The sequence below is a fragment of the Artemia franciscana genome, unplaced genomic scaffold (assembly GCF_032884065.1).
Source record: "Artemia franciscana unplaced genomic scaffold, ASM3288406v1 PGA_scaffold_39, whole genome shotgun sequence".
Classification (NCBI taxonomy): domain Eukaryota; kingdom Metazoa; phylum Arthropoda; class Branchiopoda; order Anostraca; family Artemiidae; genus Artemia; species Artemia franciscana.
Genome location: NW_027062677.1, coordinates 65828 through 83773, shown reverse-complemented (window position 1 = coordinate 83773; position 17946 = coordinate 65828).

Below are 17946 nucleotides of genomic sequence, written 5' to 3'. Positions count from 1 at the left end.
CATTCCTTTTGTCCTGGTCGCTTTCTCTTTGAGTTTCGTCATTTATTTTTTTCTTTTTTAGTTCTTTTAGTTTTTACCTTTTTTAGTTTTTTTTAGTTTTTTAGATGAAATTTTTTTTTAGTTTTTTCCTTTTTTTCTTTTTAGTTTTTTATTGGTTTTTACCTTTATTTTAGCTTATTTTTCAGTTTTTTCCTTTTTTTTAGTTTTTTTTAATTTTTAATTTTTTTTAGTTTTTTACCTTTTTTTAGTTTTTTTAGTTTTTTTAGTTTTTTAGCTTTTTTACTTTTTTTATTAGTTTTTAGTTTTTTTTTTGTAGTTTTTGCCTTTTTTCAGTTTTTTTTTTAGTTTTTTATTGGTTTTTACCTTTATTTTAGCTTATTTTTCAGTTTTTTCCTTTTTTTTTAGGTTTTTTTTAGTTTTTAGTTTTTTTAGTTTTTTACCTTTTTTGAGTTTTTTTAGTTTTTTTAGTTTTTTAGCTTTTTTATTTTTTTTATTAGTTTTTAGTTTTTTTTGTAGTTTTTGCCTTTTTTTAGTTTTTTTATTTTTTTAGCTTTTTTATTAGTTTTTAGTTTTTTTTGTAGTTTTTGCCTTTTTTTAGTTTTTTTAGTTTTTTAGCTTTTTTATTTTTTTTATTAGTTTTTAGTTTTTTTTTGTAGTTTTTGCCTTTTTTTAGTTTTTTCAGTTTTGACGTCACCTGATCCAGTTTTTTCAGGTGACGTCACCTGATCCATCCATCCACAGACAGACAGACAACTTATTTTTATATATATAGAAGATATATATATATATATATATATATATATATATATATATATATATATATATCTATATATATAAAAATAAGTTGTCTGTCTGTGGATGTGTGGATGGATGTGTCAGGTGACGTCACCTGAAAAAACTGGGTCAGGTGACGTCAAAACTGAAAAAACTAAAAAAAGGCAAAAACTACAAAAAAAACTAAAAACTAATAAAAAAAATAAAAAAGCTAAAAAACTAAAAAAACTATAAAGGTAAAAACCAATAAAAAACTAAAAAAAAAAAACTGAAAAAACTAAAAAAAGGCAAAAACTACAAAAAAAAACTAAAAACTAATAAAAAAAGTAAAAAAGCTAAAAAACTAAAAAAACTAAAAAAACTAAAAAAAGGTAAAAAACTAAAAAAAATAAAAAATAAAAAAAAACTAAAAAAAAGGAAAAAACTGAAAAATAAGCTAAAATAAAGGTAAAAACCAATAAAAAACTAAAAAAAAAGGAAAAAACTAATAAATGACGACACTCAAAGAGAAAGCGACCAGGACAAAAGGAATGTTCGATTAGCAATCAACAAAGCACCGGGACACAGGGAGTATAAATGACGACCAGGACATAAGTAAAAAAAAAACTATCTATATATATAAAAATAAGTTGTCTGTGGATCTGTGGATCGTGGATCAGGTGACGTCACCTGAAAAAACTGGATCAGGTGACGTCAAAACTGAAAAAACTAAAAAAAAGGCAAAAACTACAAAAAAAACTAAAAACTAATAAAAAAAATAAAAAAGCTAAAAAACTAAAAAAACTAAAAAAAGGCAAAAACTACAAAAAAAACTAAAAAAAGGTAAAAAACTAAAAAAACTAAAAACTAAAAAAAAAAACTAAAAAAGGTAAAAACTAAAAGAACTAAAAAAGAAAAAAATAAATGACGACACTCAAAGAGAAAGCGACCAGGACAAAAGGAATGTTCGATTAGCAATCAACAAAGCACCGGGACACAGGGAGTATAAATGACGACCAGGACACAAGTAAAAAAAAAATTAACAAAACTAAAAAGAAGGTAAAAACTACAAAAAAACTAAAAAGAAAAAAAAAACTAAAAACTAATAAAAAAACTAAAAAATCTAAAAATCTAAATAAACTTCACCTGAAAAAACTGGATCAGGTGACGTCAAAACTGAAAAAACTAAAAAAAAGGCAAAAACTACAAAAAAAACTAAAAACTAATAAAAAAAATAAAAAAGCTAAAAAACTAAAAAAACTAAAAAAAGGCAAAAACTACAAAAAAAACTAAAAAAAGGTAAAAAACTAAAAAAACTAAAAACTAAAAAAAAAAACTAAAAAAGGTAAAAACTAAAAGAACTAAAAAAGAAAAAAATAAATGACGACACTCAAAGAGAAAGCGACCAGGACAAAAGGAATGTTCGATTAGCAATCAACAAAGCACCGGGACACAGGGAGTATAAATGACGACCAGGACACAAGTAAAAAAAAAATTAACAAAACTAAAAAGGAGGTAAAAACTACAAAAAAACTAAAAAGAAAAAAAAACTAAAAACTAATAAAAAAACTAAAAAATCTAAAAATCTAAATAAACTAAAAAAGAAAAAAAAGGAAAAAAATAAAGGAGAAAAACAAAACTAAAAAACGAATGTATATACAGACCGGTACACCGGGATACAAATGACGACCGGGACACAGGGAATATAAATAACGACCGGGACACAGGGACACAACTACAACGGGGACACCGGGGGAAACAGGGGGATATAAATGACGACCGGGACAAAAAAACTAAAAAGAAAAAAAAACTAAAAACTAATAAAAAAAACTAAAAAATCTAAAAATCTAAATAAGCTAAAAAAGAAAAAAAAAAGGAAAAAAATAAAGGAGAAAAACAAAACTAAAAAACGAATGTATATACGGACCGGGACACCGGGATACAAATGACGACCGGGACCCGGGACACAGGGAATATAAATGACGACCGGGACACAGGGACACAACTACAACGGGGACACCGGGGGAAACAGGGGGATGTAAATGACGACCGGGACACCGGGACAGGGAATGGTCGATTAGCAATCACCATCAACAAAGCTCAAGGGCAATCATTAGAATCATGAGGTATAGATCTGAATACAGATTGTTTTCCCATGGACCATTATATGTTGCATGTTCAAGAGTCGGTAAACCTGACAATCTATTTATATGCAAAGACAATGGGACAGCAAAGAATGTTGTATATTCGCAAGTTTTACGTAGTTAAAACCATATATATATATCTATCTATATTCACAGGTGGGACATAGGGACACAACTACAATGGCGCGTAACTATTATGGCGCGTAACGACTTACGCGCGCGGGGGGGCTTGGGGGGGGCGCGAAGCGCCCCCACCAACTAGGTGTTGGGGTGGCGCGAAGCGCCACCCCAACAGCTAGTATATATATATAAATAAGTTGTCTGTGGATGTGTCTGTCAGGTGACGTCATGTTTGTGTGTTGACTGACGTCATGAAGTTAGTTGTCGTCATTTTTGTTATGACGGTGACGTCATTAAAGATATTTAAGACATGCCTTCTGGTAGAAATCTATTAATGTGTAACTTTAAAATGACCGATGAACTTACAATGGCAACAGCCGAGGAAGATGCTCAAAGAGTCTATGCCAAAAAACTTTCTGCTGATAGAGAAAGTCAGAAACGAAAGCGTGCTGAGGAATCAAAAGAACAGCAAGGAAACAGGCTTGAGGCTGATAGAGAAAGATAGAACAGAAAGCGTACCGAGGAACTACCAGAGCAACGCGAAAGCAGACTTGCTGCTAAAAGAGAAAAAAACAGCCAGCGATTTGATGCCTACTGATACGCCTAAAATTGTTAATTTCCTGCTGTTCTGGAGTCTCCAACCCCCATTCTCATCAAGGACAGGCTCTAAAGCCCAATCTAATCTTATACTTCAAGATAAATTTTGAAACAGTGAAATTTCACTGATTCTGAAGTAGGGAGTAGTTCTTTGGAATAGGCGGGAGTTGTAGATGTTCTGCTGAAAGACTCAGTGTTGGCAACTGTCAAGATTGTCAGCATGTTTTACATGTAAAACATACAAAGTGCAACCTCTCCAGTTGCTTTAACCTCTTCTTTCAAAACATCAACTCGAAAAAACATTGAAACATATTCCATAAACAGTTCTTTTTCTCTCAATTGATTAAGCACAATCACTTCGACATGTTTATGTAGAAGGGAAGTTGTGTTGCAGCTAAGAATTGCATGAGCAAAAGGAAACAGTTTGCATGTTTTCCTTGGACAATTATGTTTTTCCCATGGACAATTATATGTTGCATGTTCAAGAGTCAGTAAACCTGACAATCTATTTATATGCAAAGACAATGGGACAGCGAAGAATGTTGTATATTCGCATGTTTTACGTAGTTAAAAACATATATTTATATCTATCTATATTCACAGGTGGGACACAGGGACACAACTACAATGGCGCGTAACTAATATGGCACGTAACGACTTACGCGACTTAACAGCTTTTTTTTCGCTTTGCAAAAATGATTCTTTTGCAAAAAAACTGCTGTATACTGAAGTGCCTTCGTATTACACGTGGAATACTAAAAATAAAGTATTTCAACGTCGAAAACAGGGTAAGTCAGTCGACGGCCAACCTACCATCTTCAAACATACCACGATAGGAAGACTCTACACAGTTCACCCCAATCAACATGAATGCTTCTTTCTACGCCTGCTTTTGGTGAATGTACCCGGTCCGACATCCTTTGAGTATTTGAGGACTGTAAATGGTACTATACATGACACTTACCGTAGTGCATGCCAAGCTCTGAATTTATTGGAGAATGACCAACACTGGGATAACTGCATCAATGACGCGTGCGAAACGTCAACCCCAAGTCAAATTCGTGCATTGTTTGGCATCATTTTAACAACTTGCTCTCCAACAGCTCCTACAGAGTTATGGGAAAAATATAAGTCAAAAATGTCCGATATACTCCATAGATATACTCCATCGAAAACAGTTAGAGACGTCAGATATGACTTTTGATTTTACATCAGAAATTTATAACTACAGTTTAGTTGTTATAGAAGATTTGTGCGTAAGTAGGGCAAACAAACCTCTTCAGGATTTGGGAATGACTTCACCTAATCGTACCGTTGCTCTTTCGACATGTGTAGAATTGGATCGCGAACAAAGTTACAGTACGAGTGATCTATTGTCGTATGTACAAAATAACATTTCCAAGTTAACGTCGGAACAAAAAGACATTTATGATACGATAATGCATTGTATCGATAACAACGCTGGAGAAATTTTCTTTTTGGGATATAGCGTTGGCAATTGCGTCGTCCGGAATAGCAGCAACGTTGCTGCCTGGTGGAAGAACTGCTCATTCCGCTTTGAAATTGCCTCTGAATTTGCATTCTACAGAAACCCCCACGTGCAATATTTCCAAATCATCTGGGATGGGTAAAGTATTGCAGCAATGCAAGCTTATTATTTGGGGCGAGTGCACAATGGCACACAAAAATCGCTCAAGGCTCTGGATCAATGTTTGAAAGATTTGTTAGGGAATTTGAAACCCTTTGGCAGCACATTAATATTGCTTGCGGGAGATTTCAGGCAAACATTACCTATAATACCTAGATCAACCCCTGCAGACGAAATGAATTGTTGCCTGAAAAATTCTAATTTATGGGCACACGTAAAAACATTAAAATTAACTACAAATATGCGTCTCCGATTGCAAAACGATGACTCTGGTCAAACATTTTCAGATCAATTGCTGGTAATTGGAAACGGAAAGCTCCCATTAGACTCAATTTCAGGACGTATACAACTACCTGCTGAATTCTGTAATTTAGTGACGTCCAAAAATGAATTGATTGAAAAAGTATTTCCGAATATTCAAAACAATTATAAAAATTGAAGAGATAGTAGCCTACTGCTTACAAAACCTATAACAATACTTGGATATTAGTACGGTCAATCTATGGTTTAACCTCAAACAAATTGCAACAGTTTTGATTTTGGTACTTTTTTGACCAAAAATTTTTTTTTATCCCCAACACATAAAAAAATCAGGCGAATCGTACAACCATTTTGCATCTTTTCTTCTAAAATGACAACTTTTTATAACAACTTAATTTGCATGTATAAAGTCAGTAATAGGTAAATCTGGCACTTAAAATCACAAACATGCACTTTGATTTTGTTTTAAATTTTCCTTTCAGTCCCCCCACCCCTAAATCGAGCGTTGATATAGGCCTGAGAGTAACATTAAGCAAAGTTGAATTCATACAGAAAAAAGGTTGGTAGCTACTGCAAAAAAGTTGTGTCTGTGTTAATTTCCTGCTGTTCTGGAGTCTCCAACCCCCATTCTCATCAAGGACAGGCTCTAAAGCCCAATCTAATCTTATACTTCAAGATAAATTTGGAAACAGTGAAATTTCACTGATTCTGAAGTAGGGAGTAGTTCTTTGGAATAGGCGGGAGTTGTAGATGTTCTGCTGAAAGACTCAGTGTTGGCAACTGTCAAGATTGTCAGCATGTTTTACATGTAAAACATACAAAGTGCAACCTCTCCAGTTGCTTTAACCTCTTCTTTCAAAACATCAACTCGAAAAAACATTGAAACATATTCCATAAACAGTTCTTTTGCTCTCAATTGATTAAGCACAATCACTTCGACATGTTTATGTAGAAGGGAAGTTGTGTTGCAGCTAAGAATTGCATGAGCAAAAGGAAACAGTTTGCATGTTTTCCTTCCTAATCTCCTTAACAAAGGCTTTCATGCTCCAAGTTGCACCTTTAATGGATGCCTTAGTCTCAGTTTTCAGGTAGAGTGGTGGTGCTCAGGAATACAATGATAAAGTAACAGTACTATCAAGTTGGTTTCATCACAAATAAATACAGTGTAGTCTTTGAACACTCAACCACTACAAGCACAATAAGCAAGTCATTATCAGGTTGATCTTAAATAGTTCCCAGACTTTTGCCTCATAAAAAATCACAGTATAGCCTACTCATGAAATAGGCTTTATTCTTTTGGCATGAAAGAAATTTTTATTTTTTGGTGATCAGTCTTATTTCTTGGCTAACTTCCTGTCAATTGATGCAGCTTTGCATAAGATGAGTCATCTTTTGTTGAAGCAGCTATATCATAGCTATCAAAGAAAATCATGGCATCTGTATATTTGGATTGTTTGGATATTTGGATGAAATGTATTTCTAGGATAACTCTTAGATCTCCAAATATGTTTCTTTTTGCCCGGGGCATCCTATGAAGCAAAGAACCACTGTCTAAGACATTTAATAAAGTGAAGATGCCGTTTCCATATTCAGCCTTTTGGATACTGTTAGAAGGCACTGAAACAGCAATAAAGGCTCTATAAGGTCCTTCCATCTGAACAAATGCTCCTTAAGACATTTCCCTATTATTTCATCAAGAATCTTTTTCCATACTTCCACTGCTTTATAGATGTTCATGTTTTTTGCAGGAGTCAAGCCAGTAGCAAGGCTTCAAAGCAACAGCAGATCACCCTCAAAAGGAGACAACATTAAAACTTAAAACAAACAGAAATTACTTTGTATATGAAAGGGGCTGCCTCCTCATCAACGCCCCGCTCTTTATGCTAAAGTTTGACTCTTGACTCTTACGCTAAAGTTTTTTACTGTTTTAAAACCAAGAGTTGAGAGAAAGAGTCAAACTTTAGCGTAAAGAGCGGGGCCTTGATGAGGAGGCAGCCCCTTTCATATACAAAGTAATTTCTGTTTGTTTTAAGTTTTAATGTTGCTCCTTACTTTCAGTTAAAAAAACTTTTTTTTTTTTTTCATTATTATTATAAACCTATCAGTTTGAAGAAAAGAGCAAACTATTGAGTCTGAAGCCACTTTACATAGCTTTACACTAACATAACTGGGCTAGTGGGCTCAGGTGCTATAAACCATGATGATGGATTCCAGATATAAATGTTTTGTTGATATCAATAGATTTTTTGGTTGGATTCAATTGTCACTTTGCTAATGTTCTTGACTGCTGAAGGAATTGATTCTATACTCTCAAATGTATTAAGATAAAATTGGCTATACAGAGCTTGAAAGGAATCATTATAACTTGTGTATTTCTAGGAACTCTGTGCTTCCACTCACCTCTGTAAAATGGGTACTAAATACTATAGTAAATCTAAATTAATTTTAAATGTTACCTTGAACAAATTGCAATAGTTTTGATTTTGGTGTTTTCAAATTAGAAAAAAAAATCTTCTTAATGTATAAAAATCAGCCAAATCTGTTGAGGCGAAATTGAAGCTCTTCCATCTTTTCCTCTACAATTACAACTTAAAAGAAAATTAATTTGTGCTTCTAAAAAGTTGATGACAAAAAATATGGTACATAGATTATGAATACAGACTCAGTTCTGTGTTTTTACCATCCCTGAGTGTTTCCCCTACATAAATACACACACACATACATGTGCGCTCAGGATAAATTGTGCATTAATACATATTGGATATTACACAAAGTCAGATCTATACAGAGAAAATATCCACTTTTTATGCGAAAATGCTAGGAAAAAGATGTGTCCTAGTGTCTCACATATCCCCCCCCCCCAAAAAAAAAACACAATCATATGGTTTTGCACACATTTCAAAAATATCTGGAATCTGCAATGCTCTTCAACTCTCTTGGTCATATTCATTAGTTGCAGTAACCAACACAGAGTCTTGTATTCCAGGGTAGCAGACAGGCTTCAAAGACACTCAAATAGTTATTTATTTTGTTGAATAATTGTCTCCTTTTGAGGGTGATCTGTTGTTGCTTTGAAGCCTTGCTACTGGCTTGACTCCTGCAAAAAACATGAACATCTACAAAGCAGTGGAAGTATGGAAAAAGATTCTTGATGGAATGGTAGGGAAATGTCTTAAGGAGCATTTGTTCAGATGGAAGGACCTTATAGAGCCTTTATTGCTGTTTCAGTGCCTTCTAACAGTATCCAAAAGGCCGAATATGGAAACAGCATCTTCACTTTATTAAATATCTTAGACAGTGGTTCTTTGCTTCATAGGATGCCCTGGGCAAAGAAAGAAACATATTTGGAGATCTAAGAGTGATCCTAGAAATACATTTCATCCAAATATCCAAACAATCCAAATATCCAGATGCCATGATTGTCTTTGATAGCTATGATATAGCTGCTTCAACAAAAGATGACTCATCTTATGCAAAGCTGCATCAATTGACAGAAAGTTAGCCAAGAAATGAGACTGACCACCAAAAAATAAAAATTTCTTTCATGCCAAAAGAATAAAGCCTGTTTCATGAGTTGGCTATACTGTGATTTTTTATGAGGCAAAAGTCTGGGAACTATTCAAGATAAACCTGATGCTGACTTGCTTATTGTGCTTTTAGTGGTTGAGTGTTCAAAGACTACACTGTATTTATTTGTGATGATACCAACTTGTTAGTGCTGTTACTTTATCATTGTATTCCTGAGCACCACCAGTCTACCTGAAAACTGAGACTAAGGCATCCATTAAAGGTGCAACTTGGAGCATCAAAGCCTTTGTTAAGGAGATTGGGAAGGAAATCATGCAAACTGTTTCCTTTTGATCATGCAATTCTTAGCTGCAACACAACTTCCCTTCTACATAAACATGTCAAAGTGATTGTGCTTAATCAATTGAGAGAAGAAGAACAGTTTATGGAATATGTTTTAATGTTTTTTCGAGTTGATGTTTTGAAAGAAGAGGTTAAAGCAACTGGAGAGGTTGCACTTTGTATGTTTTACATGTAAAGCATACTGACAATCTTGACAGTTGCCAACACTGAGTCTTTCAGCAGAAACTAGCAACATCTACAACTCCCGCCTATTCCAAAGAACTGCTCCCTATTTCAGAATCAGTGAAATTTCACTGTTTCCAAATTTATCTTGAAGTATTAGATTAGATTGGGCTTTAGAGCCCTGTCCTTGATGAGAAGGGGGGTTGGAGACTCCAGAACAGCAGGAAACTAACACGGACACAACTTTTTTGCAGTAGCCACCAACCTTTTTTCTGTATGAATTCAACTTTGCTTAATGTTACTCTCAGGCCTATATCAACGCTCGATTTAGCGATGGGGGGACTGAAAGGAAAATTTAAAACAAAATCAAAGTGCATGTTTGTGATTTTAAGTGCCAGATTTACCTATTACTGACTTTATACAGGCAAATTAAGTTGTTATAAAAAGTTGTCATTTTAGAAGAAAAGATGCAAAATGGTTGTGCGATTCACCTGATTTTTTTATGTGTTGGGGATAAAAAAAAAATTTGGTCAAAAAAGTACCAAAATCAAAACTGTTGCAATTTGTTTGAGGTTAAACCATAGATTGACTGTACTAATATCCAAGTATTGTTATAGGTTTTGTAAGCAGTACTATCTCTTCAGATATTGTAATATAGACTTGCCCCAAATTCCAAATATGGCTGAAGTCATCACCCTTTCTGAGACTTGTGTTATCAAAATTGGTAAGTTTTCCAAATAAATTTTTCCAATTAAATCCAATTAAATTTTTATTGGCACTTGGTATTAACAAATTCAGAAAAATTGAAAAAATGAGGTATTTTTATCTTACAAATGGGTGATCAGATCCTAATGAAATTTGATATTTAGAAGGATATTGTGTCTCAGAGATATTATTTTAAATCTCAACCAGATCCAGTGACACTGGGGGAGTGGGAAAGGGAAACCTTAAATCTTGGAAAACGCTTAAAAGTGGAAGGATTGGGATGAAAAATGGTTGGAAAAATAAGCACATGTCCTAGATAAATGATTGACATAACCAGAACGGATCCGCTATCATTGGGGGAGTTAGGGGAAGGGTTAATTCTGAAAAATTAGAACAAATGAGGTATTTTTCACTTACAAAGGAGTGATCAGAAAAAATGAGGTATTTTTAACTTACAAAGGAGTGATCGAATCTTAATGAAATTTCATATTAAGAAGGACCTCTTAACTCAGATCTCTTATTTTAAATCCTGACCGGATCCAGTTTCATTGGAGGGAGTTGTGGTGGGGGGCAGAAATCTTGGAAAAGGCTTAGAGTGGATGGATCAGGATGAAACTTGGTGGGGGAAATAAGCACAAATCCTAAATACTGGAATGATTTGAACTGGAATGGATCCACTCTCATTGGGGGAGTTGGGGAGGTTTAATTCTCAAAAATTAGAAAAAATGAGGTATTTTTAATTTATGAAGGAGTGATCAGATCGTAATAAAATTTCATATTTAGAAGTACCTTGTAACTCAGATCTCTCGTTTTAATTCTTGACTGGATCCAGTGTTGTTGGGGGGGGGGGGGGCGGTTATCTTGGAAAATGCTTAGAGTGGAGATATCAGGATGAAATTTGGTGGCAGAATAAGCACAAGTTCAAGATACATTAATGACACAACTGGATCGAATCTACTCTCTTTGGAGAAGTTGGGGGGGGGGGGGTAATTGAAAAAAAATAGAAAATGTGAGGCATTTGTAACTTACAAACAGGAGATCAGATGTTAATGAAATTTGATTTTTAGATGAATCTTGTACTTCAGAGCTGTTATTTTAAATCACGACTAGATCTGGTGTCATTGGGGGGAGCTGTAGGGGGAAACTGGAAATCTTGGAAAATGTGAAAATTGACGTTTCTTTATCTTACAAATGGGTGCTCGAAATTTAATGAAACTTGATATACGGAAAGATCATATATCCCCATTTTCAAATCGATTTCCATTTCTCTATTTCCATTTCTCCATTTCCAGATTCTCCATTTCCATTTCAAATCGGATCCGGGGACATACGGGATTGGAGGGGGGAAACAGAAATATTGGAAACTGGACATCTTGGAAAACAGTTGAGTGGAGAGATCGGGATGAAATTTGATGAGAAGAATAAGCACAAGTTCAAGATATATGATTGACGTAATTGGAAGGAATCCGCTCTCCGTTTTTTGTAAGGGGGGGTGTTAATTCGGAAAAATTAGAAAAATTGAGGTATTTTTAACTTAAGAACGGGTGACCAGATCTTAATAAAATTTGATATTTAGAAGGAACTCATGTCTCAGAGCTCTTATTTTAAATATCGACCAGAGTCGGCGACATTTGGGGGAGTTGGAGGGCGAAAGCAAAAACCTTGGAAAACGGTTAGAGTGGAAAAATCGGCATGAAACTTGGTATGTAGAAAAAGAAAATGTCGTAGATACGTGATTGAGGTAACTGGACTGGACCCGCTCTCTCTCTGGGGAAGTTAGGGGGGTCCAGTGCTTTGGCAAGTTTTGTGCTTCTGGATGTGCTAGGACAATGAAAATTGGTAGGAATGTCAGGGACTTGCACAAAGTGACTTGATAAAGTTGTTTTACTCGATTCGATCATATAGGGGGGAGGAGGGTCGAAAGGAGAAGAAAATTAGAAAAAAGAGGTATTTAACTTGCGAGTGGGTAATTGGATCTTAATGAATTTTGATATTTAGAAGGACTTCGTGTCTCAGAGCTTTTATTTTAAATCCCAACCGGCATTAAGCCTGATTTTCCTTTTAAATCAATTTATTGATTCTTAGAATTTTGCTAGAGCTCATGCCGTATGATCTCTTGGCTCTTCCGACCTCGTCACAAGTGCCATATGAGCTCTTAGCTCTTGTTTGTTTTTTTTGTTTTTTGTTTTAACAAAAAAAAAGGAAAGCTCATTTACAATAGTAAAAAAGAAATAAAAACTTACCTCTTTAAATATACTTGGATCTGCCACCAAAGAGTTAAGGGGGATATAAAAGTAGTTAATTAGTGGCTTAAAACAGATTTAAAGGGTTAAAGGATTGGTTAATTAAGTTATTTAATTAAGTTAAGTTAATTAATTTAATTAAGTTAATTAAGTTAGTTAATTAAGTTAATTAATTAAGTTAATTAAGTTAAAGAAGTAGTTAATCAGTGGCTTAAAACAGATTTAAAGGGTTAAAGAATTTTCTTTCAGTCCTCTCTGTGTGCAGTAATGATAGAAAATAAAACAACATTATAGTACCATCAAGGTGGAAGCTGTTATATGGCTGCCAGAATTTTGTCTGATGGGCCAATTTTAGTCTCTTGTCTTCACTGTATTACTGTGTTGTTCAAAAGTGTCTTTAGACGGTGTCCAACTTTTTTGATAGTGTTGGAGGCGATTGCCCATAGTTAAGGTCATAAGGCTTCAATGTTATATTATTATTAGTTTTTACCAGAGGCATTTCATGTGGTATAAACTTTTGATGAGGCTCTTTCATTTCGAAATTGGAAGTCATATTGCCCTTAGTAAGAATCAAAAGTGTTTGGAGGGCAACCCCCCCTCCTCAACACACGCACACCTTTTTTTCCCAAAACGTATCTAATCAAAATTTTGAAATAGTCAATTTGTTCAAAATCATCCAAAGATCAGATGACGAAACGTTTGGGGTCAACACAACCCTCCAAAGTCTGGGGGAAAGTATTTTAAGTTATTCCCCAGGAGTATATATTGTTTTTAAGGAAGGGGTGGTTGTATAGAATTTGGCTCGTTTGATTGGAAATTGAACTTTTAGTTCCCTTTTCAAGGGCTTCAGAGTGACTTACCCATTTTATCAGACATGTAACCTATCATATAACAATGCCTCTGGGGAACATGAAACCCCCTTGAATCGTTGGGCAATGAATATGAGTGGTGCCCTAGGGGAATATAAGGTTTTATACAAGGAGTGGTTGTATAAAATTTGGATTAGCCTCATTTCTTAGAAATGGAAAGTTCTAATTCGCATTCTAGGAATAAAAAGCAATTAGAGTGTAATTAGCTCACCCCACGTACTCTTTTTGAAAAAATGTTGAGAAACTTAAAAATTTTAGCACATTAGTATGAATGGAAATTTATCTTAAAGAACTCTATAAAAGAAGTTGAGTTTTTAAACAAAAGTAAAGACAGGAGTAAATAATTATTAAAGAATAAATAAAAAACAAAACGAACAAGAGTTAAATAATCAATCATAGCAAACAAACATAAAACAGGTACTAATATAAATTAATAAATAAATCTGAAAACGAGAAAAACTTAAATAAAATATGCCAATCAAGCTTAGAACAGACAATAATCGCTACAAATAAGTGTCTACTCACTACCCCCTTCCCTAATGTTAAACGTCTAAAGCCTACTGTGTTATTGGTGCTTTACTGAAAACTATATGTCTTGAAAAGTCATGGAAAAAACTAATAAAATTAAACTGGACATTTGATATGTAATGATATTGATTGCAGAAAACTCATCATTTCAAGATTTTATTTCGGTTTTATTCTTATTTTCGATGTCTTAATAAGAACAAAAAGAAAATTTTTAATATATTTCGTTTTCAGTAAAGTGCAATAATGCAGTAGGCTTTACACTTTTACAGTTAGGGAAGGGGGGAATAGCAAAACTCTTGTTTGTAGTGATATATATATATATATATTTATATATATATATATCTATATATATAAAAATAAGTTGTCTGTCTGTCTGTGGATCAGGTGACGTCATGTTTCTGTGTTGACTGACGTCATGAAGTTAGTTGTTGTCATTTTTGCTTTGACTGTGACTTCATTCAAGATATTTAAGACATATGTTCACGTAGAAATCTATTAATGTTTAAGTTTACAATGACTGATGAACTTACCATGGCAAAAGCCGATGAAGATGCTCAAAGAGTCTATGCCAAAAAACTTGCTGCTGATAGAGATAGTCAGAAAAGAAAGCGTGCCGAGGAATCAAAACAACAGCAAAGAAACAGGCTTGAGGCTGATAGAGAAAGAAAGAACAGAAAGCGTGCCGAGGAATCAAAAGAACAGCGAGGAAACAGGCTTGAGGCTGATAGAGAAAGAAAGAACAGAAAGCGTGCCGAGGAATCAAAAGAACAGCAAGGAAACAGGCTTGAGGCTGATAGAAAGTAAGAAAAGAAAGCGTGCCGAGGAATCAGAGTAACCTGAAAGTTATCGCCTGGCATTCAGGTACAGCCCAGTCGATGATTATAGCTTGAGTAGATGTGTTCAAATCGGGACAATTTCTAAAATTTGTCCCTATTGCAAGGCCTAGAAATTCAATGGTGAAACAATGGGAATGTGTTGCGCCTCAGGAAAAGTTAAACTTCCTCTATTGGCTGCACCACCAGAGCCATTGAAGACGAATGAATGCTTGCCTTAAAAATTCTAATTTATGGGCACACTTAAAAATATTAAAATTAACTACAAATATACGTGTCCGATTGCAAAACGATGACTCTGGTCAAACATTTTCAGATCAATTGCTGACAATTGGAAACGGAAAGCTCCCAGTAGACTCAATTTCAGGACGTATACAACTACCTGCTGATTTCTGTAATTTAGTGACGTCCAAAAATGAATTGATTGAAAAAGTATTTCCGAATATTCTAAAAAATTATAAAAATAACAAATGGCTAAGTGAAAGAGCGATTCTCGCACCCAAAAATATAGACGTCCACGAAATCAACAATATTGTTTTGACCAAGATTCGAGACCAGGCAGTCCTTTACAAGTCAGTCGACACAGTTTTGGAACCAAATGAAGCGGTTAATTATCCATCTGAATTTTTAAATTCCATAGATCTTTCAGGGTTTCCACCACACGTGCTACAACTAAAAATAGGCGTACCAATAATACTTTTAAGAAATATAAACCCACCAAAGCTTTGCAATGGCACTCGACTTGCCGTAAAAAAAACAATGGAAAACCTAATAGAGGCCACAATCTTGACAGGGCCTTTTGAGGGTGAGGCTGTTCTTATTCCTCGCATTCCCATGATTCTAACGGATCTGCCTTTTCAATTTAAAAGATTGCAATTCCCAATTCGATTAGCATTTGCAATCACCATTAACAAAGCTCAAGGTCAATCATTAGAAAAATGTGGTATAGATCTTAATACTGATTGTTTTTCCCATGGACAATTGTACGTTGCATGTTCGAGGGTCGGTAAACCTGACAATCTATTTATATGCAGCGACAATTGGACAGCGAAGAATGTTGTATATTCGCAAGTTTTACGCAGTTAATTTGTATTGTATCTATCTATCTATCTATCTATATAAAAACGAGTTGTGTGTATGCATGTTTGTTTGTTTGTAAAAAGAGCGTTTGCATATGATGTCATTATTAGTACATACGGCTTTGTATATGCAGAGACAATGGGAAAGCCAAGAATGTTGTATATTCGCAATTTTTACGTAGTTTAACTCCTGCAGACGAAATGAATGCTTGCCTAAAAAATTCTAATTTATGGGCACACGTAAAAATATTAAAATTAACTACAAATATGCGTGTCCGATTGCAAAACGATGACTCTGGTCAAACAGTAGACTCAATTTCAGGACGTATACAACTACCTGCTGATTTCTGTAATTTAGTGACGTCCAAAAATGAATTGATTGAAAAAGTATTTCCGAATATTCTAAAAAATTATAAAAATAATAAATGGCTAAGTGAAAGAGCGATTCTCGCACCCAAAAATATAGACGTCCACGAAATCAACAATATTGTTTTGACCAAGATTCGAGACCAGGCAGTCCTTTACAAGTCAGTCGACACCGTTTTGGAACCAAATGAAGCGGTTAATTATCCATCTGAATTTTTAAATTCTATAGATCTTTCAGGGTTTCCACCACACGTGCTACAACTAAAAATAGGCGTACCAATAATACTTTTAAGAAATATCAACCCACCAAAGCTTTGCAATGGCACGCGACTTGCCGTAAAAAAAACAATGGAAAACCTAATAGAGGCCACAATCTTGACAGGGCCTTTTGAGAGTGAGGCTGTTCTTATTCCTCGCATTCCCATGATTCCAACGGATCTGCCTTTTCAATTTAAAAGATTGCAATTCCCAATTCGATTAGCATTTGCAATCACCATTAACAAAGCTCAAGGTCAATCATTAGAAAAATGTGGTATAGATCTTAATACTGATTGTTTTTCCCATGGACAATTGTGCGTTGCATGTTCGAGGGTCGGTAAACCTGACAATCTATTTATATGCAGCGACAATTGGACAGCGAAAAATGTTGTATATTCGCAAGTTTTACGCAGTTAATTTGTATTGTATCTACCTATCTATCTATCTATATAAAAACGAGTTGTGTGTATGCATGTTTGTTTGTTTGTAAAAAGAGCGTTTGCATATGACGTCATTATTAGTACATACGGCTCTGTATATGCACAGACAATGGGAAAGCCAAGAATGTTGTATATTCGCAATTTTTACGTAGTTTAACTCCTGCAGACGAAATGAATGCTTGCCTGAAAAATGTTTACTTTTGAGCCGGGTCACTCCTTACTACAGTTCATTACCACAAACTGTTTGATATATATATATATATATATATATATATATATATATATATATATATATATATATATATATATATATATATATATATATATATATATATATATATATATATATATATATATATATATATAAATAAGTTGTCTGTGGATGTGTCTGTCAGGTGACGTCATGTTTGTGTGTTGACTGACGTCATGAAGTTAGTTGTCGTCATTTTTGTTATGACGGTGACGTCATTAAAGATATTTAAGACATGACTTCTGGTAGAAATCTATTAATGTGTAACTTTAAAATGACCGATGAACTTACAATGGCAACAGCCGAGGAAGATGCTCAAAGAGTCTATGCCAAAAAACTTTCTGCTGATAGAGAAAGTCAGAAACGAAAGCGTGCTGAGGAATCAAAAGAACAGCAAGGAAACAGGCTTGAGGCTGATAGAGAAAGATAGAACAGAAAGCGTACCGAGGAACTACCAGAGCAACGCGAAAGCAGACTTGCTGCTAAAAGAGAAAAAAACAGCCAGCGATTTGATGCCTACTGATACGCCTAAAATTGTTAATTTCCTGCTGTTCTGGAGTCTCCAACCCCCATTCTCATCAAGGAAAGGCTCTAAAGCCCAATCTAATCTTATACTTCAAGATAAATTTGGAAACAGTGAAATTTCACTGATTCTGAAGTAGGGAGTAGTTCTTTGGAATAGGCGGGAGTTGTAGATGTTCTGCTGAAAGACTCAGTGTTGGCAACTGTCAAGATTGTCAGCATGTTTTACATGTAAAACATACAAAGTGCAACCTCTCCAGTTGCTTTAACCTCTTCTTTCAAAACATCAACTCGAAAA